Source organism: Ambystoma mexicanum, chromosome 4q (assembly GCF_040938575.1).
Source record: "Ambystoma mexicanum isolate Mex_15411 chromosome 4q, UKY_AmexF1_1, whole genome shotgun sequence".
Classification (NCBI taxonomy): Eukaryota; Metazoa; Chordata; class Amphibia; order Caudata; family Ambystomatidae; genus Ambystoma; species Ambystoma mexicanum.
This window is the reverse complement of record NC_090928.1, coordinates 446,947,014-446,959,527: the sequence shown is the minus strand read 5'-3', so window position 1 is coordinate 446,959,527 and position 12,514 is coordinate 446,947,014. Positions and strand designations below refer to the sequence as shown.

At 47.2% G+C, this 12,514-nt stretch overlaps 1 protein-coding gene across 3 annotated transcripts in view; it reads left to right on the top strand.

Moving 5' to 3' along the window:
* The window catches only part of SANBR (SANT and BTB domain regulator of CSR), a 1,021,507-nt gene that overhangs the window by 78,702 nt on the left and 930,291 nt on the right, over positions 1 to 12,514 (top strand). The window lies entirely within an intron of this gene.

The window sequence follows — 12,514 nt, the reverse complement described above, 5'->3', positions numbered from 1 at the left end:
TCTTGTCGTCGGACAGGAGTTTACGATAGATGTCCAGACGTTTCCATCGTACTATGGAGCCGATAGATTGAGTTGCAAGTTCGTACCTTATTCGTGGCATGGGGTACGATTTTGGTAGTGATAGAATCTTACGCAAAATATAGACTCCAATTTCATCCAATTTACTTCTTGTGCGTTCAGCATTGTTTCAGTGCCATAAGTTATTATTGGAATGTATTTTTGCTTGTAGTACGCAATTATCGGTTTAAATGAAAACTTTCCGAATTTTCTGTGTAGGATGCAGCCTTGGCGTGCTAATGCTTGCGCCTTCTGTTCAATTTTGTCCAACCATTCTGCTTCTGTATTTGATTTGTTAATCGTGATACCAAGATACTTGAATGTTGTCACGTTTTCCAACTTGTTTCCATTGATATTGAAGGTGGGTTGTTGTTTAGCTTTATTTTGAAATTTCGTCAATTGCATAGATTTTGTTTTAGTGATATTGATTGTTAGATCATTATGGGTCATGTAGTTGCTCAGAGCTGTGAGTGAGAGTTGCAGGCCATACGGGGTTTTGTCCATTAAGACGATGTCGTCTGCATAAGCCATTATGGATACAGGGGTTGAATTGATTTTTGGGGGGTTTGCTCTATTATTTTTCAGATGTTGTTCAATATCTGATGTATAGAGGTTGTAAAGAGTCGCTGCTAAAGGACATCCTTGTTTTAGTCCGTTAAATGTTGATATTGCTTCAGTGGTCATTCCTTGTTTTGTGAGCCTGACTTTTATTGAAGTGTCTGAGTATAGTAGTTTGATGGGCTCAAGAATGTTCGGAGGACAGTTCCATGCCTTAAGCTTCGCCCATAATTTTTGCCGAGATATTGTATCAAAGGCCATCTTTAAGTCGATGAACACGGCGTATATCATGGTCTTGGTGTTAATCGCTTCGTGTTTAATGAGATGGAGAAGAAGGAGATTGATGTTCGTTCCAAGATTGGGAGTAAATCCAGTTTGCCGTGTTGAGAATCTACCGGTCGAGTTGGCCCAGGCAGTGAGTTGTTTTAGTAGGACTGATGCAAAGAGTTTCCCTAAAGGGTCGAGTAAGGCAATGGGGCGGAAATTTTGTGGGTTATCACGCGGGCCTTGCTTGTGTATGGGGACTATTGTTGCCGTTTTCCAAGTAGTAGGAATTTGGTTGTGTAAGTTTATAATATCAATTATCTTATGCAGAAAGCTTGCCCATGCCGAGGGGTCTTGTTTGAGCATGGCATTCGAAAGTCCATCAGGGCCCGGCGCTCTTGAGGTGTTAAGTCGATTGATCATGAATAGAAGATCTTCATATGAAATGGGTACTGACCATTTTGTGTTGATTTTACTTTCCTCTTGTTCAGGTGGGTGAGGAAGAGCTGCATACATAGTTGAAAAATAACTGACCCATGTCTCCTTTGGTACGTTGGCTGTTAGCTTTTGTTGTTTTTGATGGTTTTCGTTCAGAAGATTCCAAAGTTCTTTGGTATTATTCGTCCGGTATGTTTTCATCATTGTTTCTGCATCTGTTTGTAGTAATATTGCCTTTTGAGATTTTTTCCAGTTGTTGTAGGTTTGTTTTAATTTGGCAATCTGAATGATGTTTCCTGGTTGTCTATTTTTCTTGAGCTGTCTTATCTGTTTCGCCAGCTCCTTTTTTTTTGCTGCTATTTCCTCGTTGTAACTATGCAGATGAGTTTTTTGTGAGCGATTTTCAACTGTTTGCTGGAACGGGAGCAGAATCCATTCATAATTCAGTTTTTCCAAGTCCGGTTTTTTGGAAGTTGATAATTTCTTTGGAAGCAATGGTAGTATTGTTTGTGGAATGCGAAGTCTTGATGATGTACCGTCCAGTTCAAGTAAAGGTTGTCCTAGAGATGGCATTTGATGTCCGGTAAGGTGTGACTGAACTGTTAGCTTATTGTGATCGCTGTTGTCGCAAACTATGGTTTGAGCAATGTCGACCGAATCTTGGAGGGTTTGTGAGAGAAAGATATAGTCGATAATTGCTGCAGAGGAGGCTCTTCTCCATGTTGGCATAAAGGGCGTTAAGTTGTTTTTTGCATGATTTAAGAGGGTGAGATCTCGAATCTGGATTTCTTTCATCCATTTTGACGCTTTAGCCGATAGGTATTCGGGTCGTCGTGGAGTGCCGTTAGGTGTAATAAGACTGATGTTTAGGTCTCAGCAGAGTATTAATTCCAAGTTTCTGTAGGTGTCAGCTATGTTGTCGACTGTGATAAATACAGCGTCGATGAATTCATTAGTTGTAATGGCTACAGGATTCCAGTAGAGATTCAATATTGCGATTTTTGTTTCGTCATTTTCTTTTTGGTCTTGGTGGGTCTTTATTGTTATTATGGTCATCTGAATCCAAGGGTTTATGTTTTCGGTGGTCAGTACTCTCCAATAGGGATTTATTTTGATTAGGGTCAGAAGTCCAGATGCTGGTCTTCCTTGTTTTTTTTTTATTGCAGGATTTAGGAAAGCAAGGAAGCCGTCACATGCTGGTGTGTCGGTGATCCAGGTTTCTTGTAGACATATGATTTGAAAGTTTTCAAGATCATTTGATGGCTGAGTGTATAAGTGAAGATTCCCTCTTGTGTTCCATGAACAAAGTGACCATGTGAAATTTGTGTTGTTTAATTGTTATGAGTATGAGTAAACTGAGCTTCTTGAAGAAGTGGTTTCTGTAGTTGAAAGCTCTAGATCGTATATCCTTTTAAAGGGGCGATCCTGACCGTTCGATTGTTCTGCTGTTTTGTCTCTGATCGTTTTTTCATTGATGGCGTGGTGTTCATTTGTGCGAACGGGCCTTTGGTTTCTCACCGGGAGTTTCCTTGTTGTTGTGGTGGCCCAGCACTTGAATCCAAGTTTGAGAAGTTGAGCGCCTTGTGAAGCAATTAGTTCTTGGTCATCCTGATTCGAGATTTCGGCGACAATTTTGTCTAGGTGCTTATGATCTGTAAAGGTGATTAAGTCGATCTCAGCTGTTGTTATATGTTGCAGTTGTGGTATTGCTCCAAGCAGGCGGAGAGTGTTTGTTCTGTTCAGTATAAGGGGTTCTTTTCTGTTGATTCGATTTTCAATATGGATTTCATAGATTTGATTTTGTTGCAGTGGATTTATAAACGTGGGCAAAATGCAGTCCGATGTGAATGTTGTATGTATAGTGAGAGAATTGTCCATGACTTGATCATAGTATTCCACTGATAAAGAGCCATCGCTAACAAATGATGCGATTGAATTTTCCTGTAGTGAACTTTCTGAGATGTCTTCATATGGCAGTCTTATTTGCAGGTCTCGGGCGCTGTTATATTCATCAATTATTATGTAGCTTGGGGATGTTTCAGATTGTATATCTGGTGGCGTATCTTGCGGTTCTTGGTCTTCGTGAGTTGTCCAGTTTAGTAGGTCGTCCTCTTGCGCAGCGGAGTCTGATTTGAGTTGATGGCCTAAAAGTGGTATTTCGTTCTGTAGCTGCTTAGCAGTGACATTGATCGGGCCCGCTAGTTTCTTCTCAGGCGATCTTGAATTGGTTTTTTCTCGCAAGTCCACTGTTTTTGGTTGTGGAATAAGTTCAGTGGGTATTATTGTTCTGAGGAACGCTCTAGAGCCTGTTTGTCGTTTTTTGATAGCGTTAGGGTGTGTTGATTTTGCAGCATTGGTTGTTTTTTCTTTCGAGAAGATCTTGTATTGTTCTATTTTATTCTCTTTTAGCTGGCCGTCGCCTTGTACTTCTGGATGTAGAGTTAAGGCAGCCGCAGTTCTCTGTTGAATGGTGTTTATGCCCGGCGTTTGTAGTTGTGCTTTTGTACTTTGTACAACATTTTCATTTGTTTGTTGCACTAATGTTTGATTATGTCTTATATCCATCGGTTGGTTTTGTTGTTGTTCTCGCTGTGTTTTGAGGAGGGTAAGTAGTTCAAAGTTTTAAGTTTGTTTTTTCCTGTCGATCGCTTCTAGCCATTTCTGCTAGTCGTTGTTGCCAGCGATTTGATTGCTCCGCTTCTGAGTTCAGTCGGGCTTCTATTGTGTTGATGAAATTCTCGATGTAGATCTGCTTTGAGTGAATCATGGCTAACAGAGTTGCTTGATCCTTGATGTTATCCTTCATTGATTCTTGGATCTTAATGAAAGGTATCATTGTTTGTGAGAGCACTGCAATCAACGTATTTTGCAGGTCAAGCATCGTGGTTGGAATCCTGGGGATGGGATGTTCATCCTGTTCGTTATGCTCAGTTGTTGGGTTTGAGGGTTTGGTTTCTGAGGCATATACTGCGTGTTTTGACTGCTCGTTTTTGTTGAAGATGTCAGGCGTGTAAAAAGATTCATCTGTATCATAGTTAAATTGTTTGGGTAACTTATGGTTTCCTGGTTGGATCTTCTCGTGTTCTTTTTTAATTATTCTATTTCCAAATTCTTGAAAAAGACAAGGCGTTGAGGTCATCTGTGAATTATGAGTTTCTGTTGTTGTGCCGAATATTTCTTTTCGTTTGTCAAGATTTAACATGATAGATTCGATTTCTGTTATGTCCATTGATAATCTTTTAGCCTTGGTTATATTTTGTTTGTTAATATTTTCAGACGCTTGTGGATATTTGCTTGAGTTGTGGGTTTGCAGCCATGCAAGCTTGGCTAGTCTTGCTTTCTCTTTTTTTGCTTGTTGAGTTACAGTTTGTGAGTTGCATGATGTTGTGGGAATCCGTTGTTCTTCTAATTGCGGTTTGAGAGGTTTGTGAGGCTCACTTCCGATAAAAGGTTCATGCAGTCCAATTCCAATGGCAGTTGGGTCTGTATGATCTGTGTTAGTAATCTGTGCAGCAGCTGTTAATGAATTGGGCTCTCCTGTGTATTCGTTTGTTTGAAGTGCATGTTGGTCATTGACTTTGTATACTTGTTGTCCTTTTATTGCGGCACTTGGAGTCTCTTGGCTTTTCTTTTCCTCGTCGTAAGCTTGCGTGTGTTCTCTAATGGTCTGATAATTTGAGGCAGCATACATGCTGTGTATGTGTGGTTCTTTATTGTGCGTCTGCCTTTGAGGAACTGTAGACAGTTCTTGGTGTCGGTCCCGAGTTGATGCTTTAGGTGGTATAGTTGGTTCCTCAGATTGGCCTTGTCTTGAGTTCATGTTTGAAGGATCTTGTGTTTCATTTAGCCGCTCGTCGCAGATTTTTTTTAGTTCTTTTTCATCGAAATGTTCTTCATCGGTTTGTTTAGTGCTGTCTATGGATGGAATGATATTCGTTCTTATCGATTTTTTGCCAATTTCTGCACTATCAGGCGTAATTTTTTCGGGCACTATGTTTTCCTTTAGAAGAGTCTCGGATGTATTTAATGAGCTTGGATAGTGTGATGTATTAGAGATGAGCTCTGACAGGGTTGGTTCATCATAGGTTTTAGGTTCAGATAAGTAGTTATCCTTTGGGCATTTGATTGGAACGAGTTTTGCTTGAGCTGCGCTTAACACTTCGTCATAATTGTTGTCAAATTCGCAAGTAATCAGGTATTCAGCTTTCAGCGTACTGTGCTGAGGCTGTGCTGTTGTGTTGGTTTGAGCTTGAGGACTTGGGTGGGCGTTTATTTGAGTTTTTGTGTCATTTTCTGCTTCGAACAGGTCATCTTCAATAAGGTAGTGTTCAGTGTCGTGGGAGGCGTGTTGTATCTGCTGGTTCTGTGCGAGTTTTGCTGATTGAGCTCTTGAAAGTGATTGTTCTAGCGTCAGCTGTGATGCGTCAAGGACAGACAAGGCTGCTGTGCATAGTTTGGTTCTTAGTCTTGTTTTTGGCCGCACGGTTGGTTGTTGTTTAGGTCTAGTTGAGGTCATTTCTTCTTTATGTGAGTCACCTGCCAGAGGAGCGAAGCTCTGTGTGAGACGTAGCAGGGTTGGTAGCAGGAAATTTACTGTCAGGTTCTAGGTGGATAATACGGTTTTCTACGCAGGATGCGTGTGAACTGTTGATTTGAGGTTAGAGGGACAAGTTGCAGGATCCAAGGAATAATCCTTTCGGTCTCCTGTAGGTGAAAGGGTTGTATAGTTGAGGTGCAAGGCGATTGCCTTTCCGGTCTCTCAGGTTAGGAGTTCTTCCAGAGAGGTTTTCTCTCCGTTAATGATGCTACTGGGTAGAGGATCCCAGTTCTCTCAGGTTAGGAGTTCTTCTGGAGAGGTTTCCTCTCTGTTAATGATGCTACTGGGTAGAGGATCCCAGGGCCTGGTCTTTTTCTGTCTCCTTTTCACTAATCCGAGAAGGTGGCCTAATAGTCTCTCAGCAGTACTTGCAGTTTCCAGGGGAGTATGTGCTCCGTTGGTAATAAAGCCACCCACGGGATTCACAGGTCAAGCTCTTCCTGTCTCTTGTGGGTGAGGTGGTTAACGTAGAACTAGTATCCACTGGAGTCAAGGGCTTCGCCCGTTGCTACCGGGTAGTGTTGTTCACCACAAGATCCAAGGGTCAAGCCCTTTCGGTCTCTTGTGGGGTGATAGGCTGGGGGTTTCGTTAATGGTTGCTTCCGGGTAGTGTTGTTCACCACAAGATCCAAGGGTCAAGCCCTTTCGGTCTCTTGTGGGATGATAGGCTGGGGGTTTCGGGGTGATGTCTATGTCACTTAATAGTGTTATTCGCCACAAGGTCCACCGGTCTAGCCCAATCGGTCTCTTGCGGGAATGGGTGGAGTCGCAGATGGCTTAGGAAAGTACAATGGGTGCAGCGGAGTCTTGGTTCGTGCGGCGGTGATGCAAGGAAGGATGAATCAGCGGTAAGTGTAGGTGACAGTCGGGCGATCGGCCCGTGGGGAGAAGGGGGGGGGCAGTGGTGAGTGCAGGTGACCAGCGGGCGGTCGGGCCGGGGGAGAGAGGGGGAGGGGCTCGGCGGGTGCCGGGATGATGGGGGAGGGGAAGGTGAGAGTGCAGAGGGAGGTGAAGAGGTGAGAGAAGACGAGAAGCGAACGAGGTAGACCGAGCCGGTGCCGAAGGGGGAGTGGGGGGAAGGGCGGAAACAGAGGAAGAGGTGAATAGGAGCGGAGGAGCGGAGGAATAGGTAAGAGGACGTGGGAAGCGAGCGGGGTGGCAGCAAAAAAGAGTTAAGAAAAGGTTTACGAGTACCGGGGAAGGAAAGAGTAGGGAGGTGGCGAAAGTGAAAGCAAGGGGGGGGTTTGTTACTTACGCGACCAGACAAGTGGTCAGGGTGAAGGTGTGTTCGGGCTTAGTTCAGACTTAGTTCAGTTTTTCTCCGCTTCGAGAGCGGTCCGGAGTGTGATTATGACACTTTTGGAAGATCTTCTGAGGGAGAAGGCAGGCGTCGCGAGAGCGCCGCAGAGCCCAAAGACAAAAAAGACTCTGCAGCAGACTCCGCGGCCGCTCCGCGGCTTGCTGGATAATTTGAATCCTCTCAGAGTAGAGGTAGAAAGAGGACTAAGGGTATATCCACCCTGACTGGAAACTGGAGAAAACGCTGTAGGGTCTCTGCCCAACACTGTCCAAAAGACTCTGCAGCAGACTCCGCGGCCGCTCCGCGGCTTGCTGGGTAATTTGAATCCTCTCAGAGTAGAGGTAGAAAGAGGACTAAGGGTATATCCACCCTGACTGGAAACTGGAGAAAACGCTGTAGGGTCTCTGCCCAACACTGTCCAAAAGACTCTGCAGCAGACTGAGTTCCACGTTTTCTTCTCCTCTCTCACTTGAGAACATTCTTTGGCCGTTTGGATATTATTAATTTGTGCGGGCCAAAGGACAGGCCCCTATGTATGTGTTTGGCTCGGAGGTTTGAGGCGAGGGGTTCCATCACTAGTGCAAATAGTAGAGCAGATGGGGGGCACCCCTGTCTGGTCCCTCGCTGGAGGTCAATCTCCGACGATCTGGTTTTACCCAGAATTGTGTGAACGGGGTTGGTTATCTAGAAGGGCTGTCAATTTGAGAAAGAGTTTGCCGAGGCCTATACGCTGGAGGACTTTAAAGAGGAAAGGCCACTCGATGGAATCGAAGACCTTTTCGGTGTCCAAGAGGGCTGCTACCACCTGATGTGTAGGGTACAGTGCTTTCATGACTCCGAACATGCGTCTGATGCCAAATGTTGTATCGCAGCCCGGGACAAACCCAGTCTGGTCTGCGAGTACCAGCGCGGGCATCAGGGGAATGAGCCTGGTGGCGAGGATTTTGGCCAGTATCTTATTGTTGAGGTTGATCAATGAGATTGGTCTGTATGAGCTGCATTCTTCTGGGGGTTTGTTGGCTTTATGTAAAAGGATCACATTAGCTTCGCGGAGGGTCGGAGGGAAGGAGCCAGTCTCAAGAGCCTCCTCGAAGACTTGCATCAGTAGAGGTGCAAGGATGGGGGCAAATGTTATATAGAATTCACCGATTAAACCATCAGGCCAGGGGCTTTGGCGTTCGGGAGTTCTTTAATTGCGTGGAGGATTTCTTCTAGCGTGATGGGTTGATTTAGTGGTTCTCTCAGCGTAGAATTTACCCAGTATATTTCTATCTCGTCCACATAGCTCACCAGTTCCTCTTGGCTGGTGGTGAATTTGGACCTGTACAGAGTTTGGTAGAAGGCGAGGAAGGTTTCTGCTATTTCTTTGTCGATGTGTACTAATGTACCTTGTGGGTGTCTTATCTGCTCTATCAGCGTGGGTTTCTGGTCCGCAGCTATCAGCCTCGCGGGTAGGGTGCCCGGCTTTTGCACCTCTCCGTACTAGCGAATGCGGTGACCTTGCGAAAGGAATTTCAGTTCACTGTCGGCTGCTGCCCTGAATTTCTCCAGTTCCTGTTTCAGTGAGGCTAGAGCGTGTGGATCGGACTAAGTGATGAGCAGATGTTCTAGCTCCTTTAGGCGGGTTTCACTTGAGGAAAGTTCACGTCTGATAAGTTTCAAAATTCCCTGTTCTTTGGTTAAGCAGATCCCCCTGACATAACACTTTAAGGATTCCCATAAGGTTCCGGCAGATGACACAGAACCCTGGTTGAGTTCGAGGAAAGATACAATCTCTGTGCGCAGTTCGTCTGCGAACACCTGGTCCTGTAATGAGCCCGGTTTGAATCTCCAGTGTCGTCTCCCCTCTGATGGATCTGGTGGGGTGCATTCGATTATGACAGCCGAGTGGTCTGATATTGATCTTGGCAGAATTTGAAAATGGTTCCATTGGACTTGGCTGTGTATGGAGACTAATATGTAGTCAAGGTGGGAGCTGGACTTGTGAACCCAGGAGTGGAACGTGTAGTCCCGAGACGCTCCGTGTTGGCGTCTCCATATGTCGACCAGATCGTATACTTTGCAGATTTCAAGGATTTGAAGGGCTGCTTTGGAAGTAGTTGTAGACGAAGAATGAGACCTATCCATCCGTTGGTCGAGTGTGGTATTCATGTTGCCCCCCCCCTAGATAATTGTTGTGGACCCCGCATCTCCCAGGTGTGTCATTACCCAATCGAAGTTGGTGGGCCCATCGATGTTTGGCCCGTAGGAGCTTACGATGATGACCTCTGTTTTCCAGGGTCCCCCGTACCAGGAGTGTTCTTCCCTCCATGTCGTTGCCGGTTGATACTAGTTTGAATTTCAAGGATCTATTTATTAGGATTGCCACCCCTCTGGAAAATGAAGAATACGAGGCGAAGTATCTATGACAGCCCCAGTCTCGGGCCCAGCGATTCTCCATTCCGGGGAGGAGATGGGTCTCCTGAATCAGAGCTATGTCCACCTTGTGCCTCTGGAGATACTGTGACATCTTTCTCGTTTTGGTCGAGTTATTGCGCCCTCTAATGTTCCAAGTAACTAGCTTGAATGTCGGTGGTGGGTGGACAGTTCGTCTAGCTCTTGGGCAGGGATGTGATCGGTTGCATTAGGCCACATTGTATTTGAATGATGTGTAGGTTCTTGCTTTCCTTGGCAAAAACTGTTATTGGTACATCCATTGGGAGGTCGTGGGCGTAGGTGACGGGGCGCGGACCCCTGGTGAGCACTCCTCCATAACAATAATGAACAACTTCCCTCCCCATCACGGGCAACCCCCAACTTGCCTGTTAAATATCCCCACCCAGTTAACCAAAACATAAACGGAGCTGCGCTTGGGGCGCTAGGGAGCTTCCAAGGGCCAGTGCACCCAAAAGTTCATCGCTTTTTTCGGAGCCAGGGGCTCTTTTTTTCTAGCACATAGTGGCCTGTTGGTGGGCGTGATTAGGTGTCACGGTGGGTCTCTGTCCACTCGATCTCTCCTGGGAGGTCTCGGGTTGCTGATGGATTGTCTACACCCCAGCTTGTCGAGGAATGTGTTCGCCTCTTCGGAAGTGTTAAAGAATTGGGATTTACCGTCATATTGAATTCGCAATTTGGCGGGGAATAGCATGGAGTAGAGTATTTGGTTGTCCTGTAGTCTGCGTTTTACTCGGGTAAACGTCTTGCATAGCGCCTGGACAGACGGGGAGAAATCAGGGAAGAACTGGACATCATCTCCATCATGTTGTAGCTTTCCCTTCTCCGTTGCAAGTCATAGGATCGTGTCGCGGTCTTTGAAGTTAAGTAGTTTGGCTATGATCGGGCGTGGGGCTGCACCAGGGATGGGTCGACTGGTGGGTACCCTGTGGGGCTCTTTCCACTACGAACATGCTGGATAGCGCGGGGCTACCAAACAGCTCTCTGCACATGTTTTACACAAAGTCTTCCATTTTCCGCGTGGTTTGCTGTTCTATCACCTCTAGGATCTTAATATTTCTACGACGGGAGCGTCCCTCGAGATCCTCATTTTTGGCAATGCCAGCTTTCATTTGGGTTTCTAGTGTCGCCATCCTGGTTGACATGGAGAACGTCTTATCCTCGAGGTCATAGATTCGCTGCTCAGCGGTGTCGAGTCTGTCGCCATGTTTGTCCAAGCGATGTTGTAGCAGGTCGACTTTAGTGGACAGGGTGTCAAGTTTGCTATCGATGTTGCCTATGCCATCTTTTAATTCGAGGAGGAGCCCTCTAATGTCTATGGCCTGGGCGGGATCGTCGTCGTGTGACGTGGCCATCTCGGGACTCTCTAGTCGTTTGATTGATTGGTTTGGTGGTTTTGACTATGGTGCGGACTCAAATGTCAGCTTCTTCTGTGATTTATTGGATTTCCCCATCATAAAGGCTTTGCTGCTCTCTGGCCGAGTGTGTCCCACAGTTCGATTGTCCACTCCCTTATCTGTTTATCCACCGGAGGGTGTGTGAAGGCGATTGAGGGTTGTGAGCTCTGTGGGGATTATTGCGCCGCGCAAGGTAGAAAGGTAAAACCTGCCGGCTACGGATGTGCCCCTCTTGGTGGTCGAATCAATGGGGCACCCGCCCAGTCTGTGCTGTCTGGTGGTTGGAGGGTTGCTGGCGTTCGTGCTGGACCTATTGGCCCAGTGGGATGTTCGATGCCTTACCGTAGGAGGGGTTTTGTAAATATTGTGGGGCCCTAATGGAGAGCCACCCGCTTCCTCATGCGCCCGGGTCCCAGCCCGGGCAGATCAAATGTTGTGACCCCAAGCCTGCAAGTGTGCTGTTAATCTGAGGGGGGCCTTATGTCCTCCGTCGCCATCGGGCTCGTGTTGTTACGGCCTGGCCCCACAGGGGCTCTGTGCATGGAGGTGGAGGCCCCTTGGTGGTGCTCGCTGCGTCTTTGGCTCAGCGCCCCTCAATGGGCCTGGTGTCTAATAAGCGTTGCCCAAGTGGTCAAGGGGCTAAAGGGGCATCTGGGTGGTTGGGAGGCTCACCTTTATTGCTTTGGAGCCTCTGTTCTGCTTCGCCTGTGACGGGGTTCCTCCTGCGGGTCCTCTCGTGTATTGCTGGCCCAGCTCGTCGCCGGCGTGCACAGGGGCCGGCTACTCGGTCTGCAGCTGTTATGGATTGCCGATGGGGGGCTGCCGGCTGTGCCCGCTGCAGTGCAGGCTCTCGATCCCTTTCGCGGGCCGTTGAGGGGGGCGATTTTGGTCTCACTGGTCGGCCTGCTGCGGAGGCTCCCTCTTGGAGACTTCTGCTGTGTGCGGCTCCCGGAGTAGCTAGGGGACCGCTGCTGCACACTTTTATAGGCGCTCTGCGGGTCCCTGAAGTCGAGCTCTGCTGTTTTTTTGATGCTGGCCGGGTCAGCGCTCAGATGCTTTCCACCAGCGCCGCCTTGGCTCCGAGGCGGTGGCCGAGGTATGGTTTGGTGGGCTTCCTCCTGTGCGGACCACGCTCTGCTTGAGCAGCGTCGGTGTCCCACGACACAAACGGGGGATGGGGGGCGGGTGTGGGACGCCCGTGGGACGCCCAGGTAAGCCGGTGCTGCTTCGGGTTAGTTGGATGGCCCCTGGATGAGCTGTGGACAGGATTAATATAGGTGCGCCACCGGAGCTCACATCTGAGCCGCCATCTTGGTTGCGCTCTAGCGCCCTCTCCGCCTTACAATTCATGTGTTATTACACTCTATGCTTTCTGAGAGCCTAAGGTCTTGGGTACGCCTGGTAATTCCTCTTCGGAGGGGAAAAGAAAAACAGAACTGAAGCCAACGGGTGCTGCATGCGCTATTTATG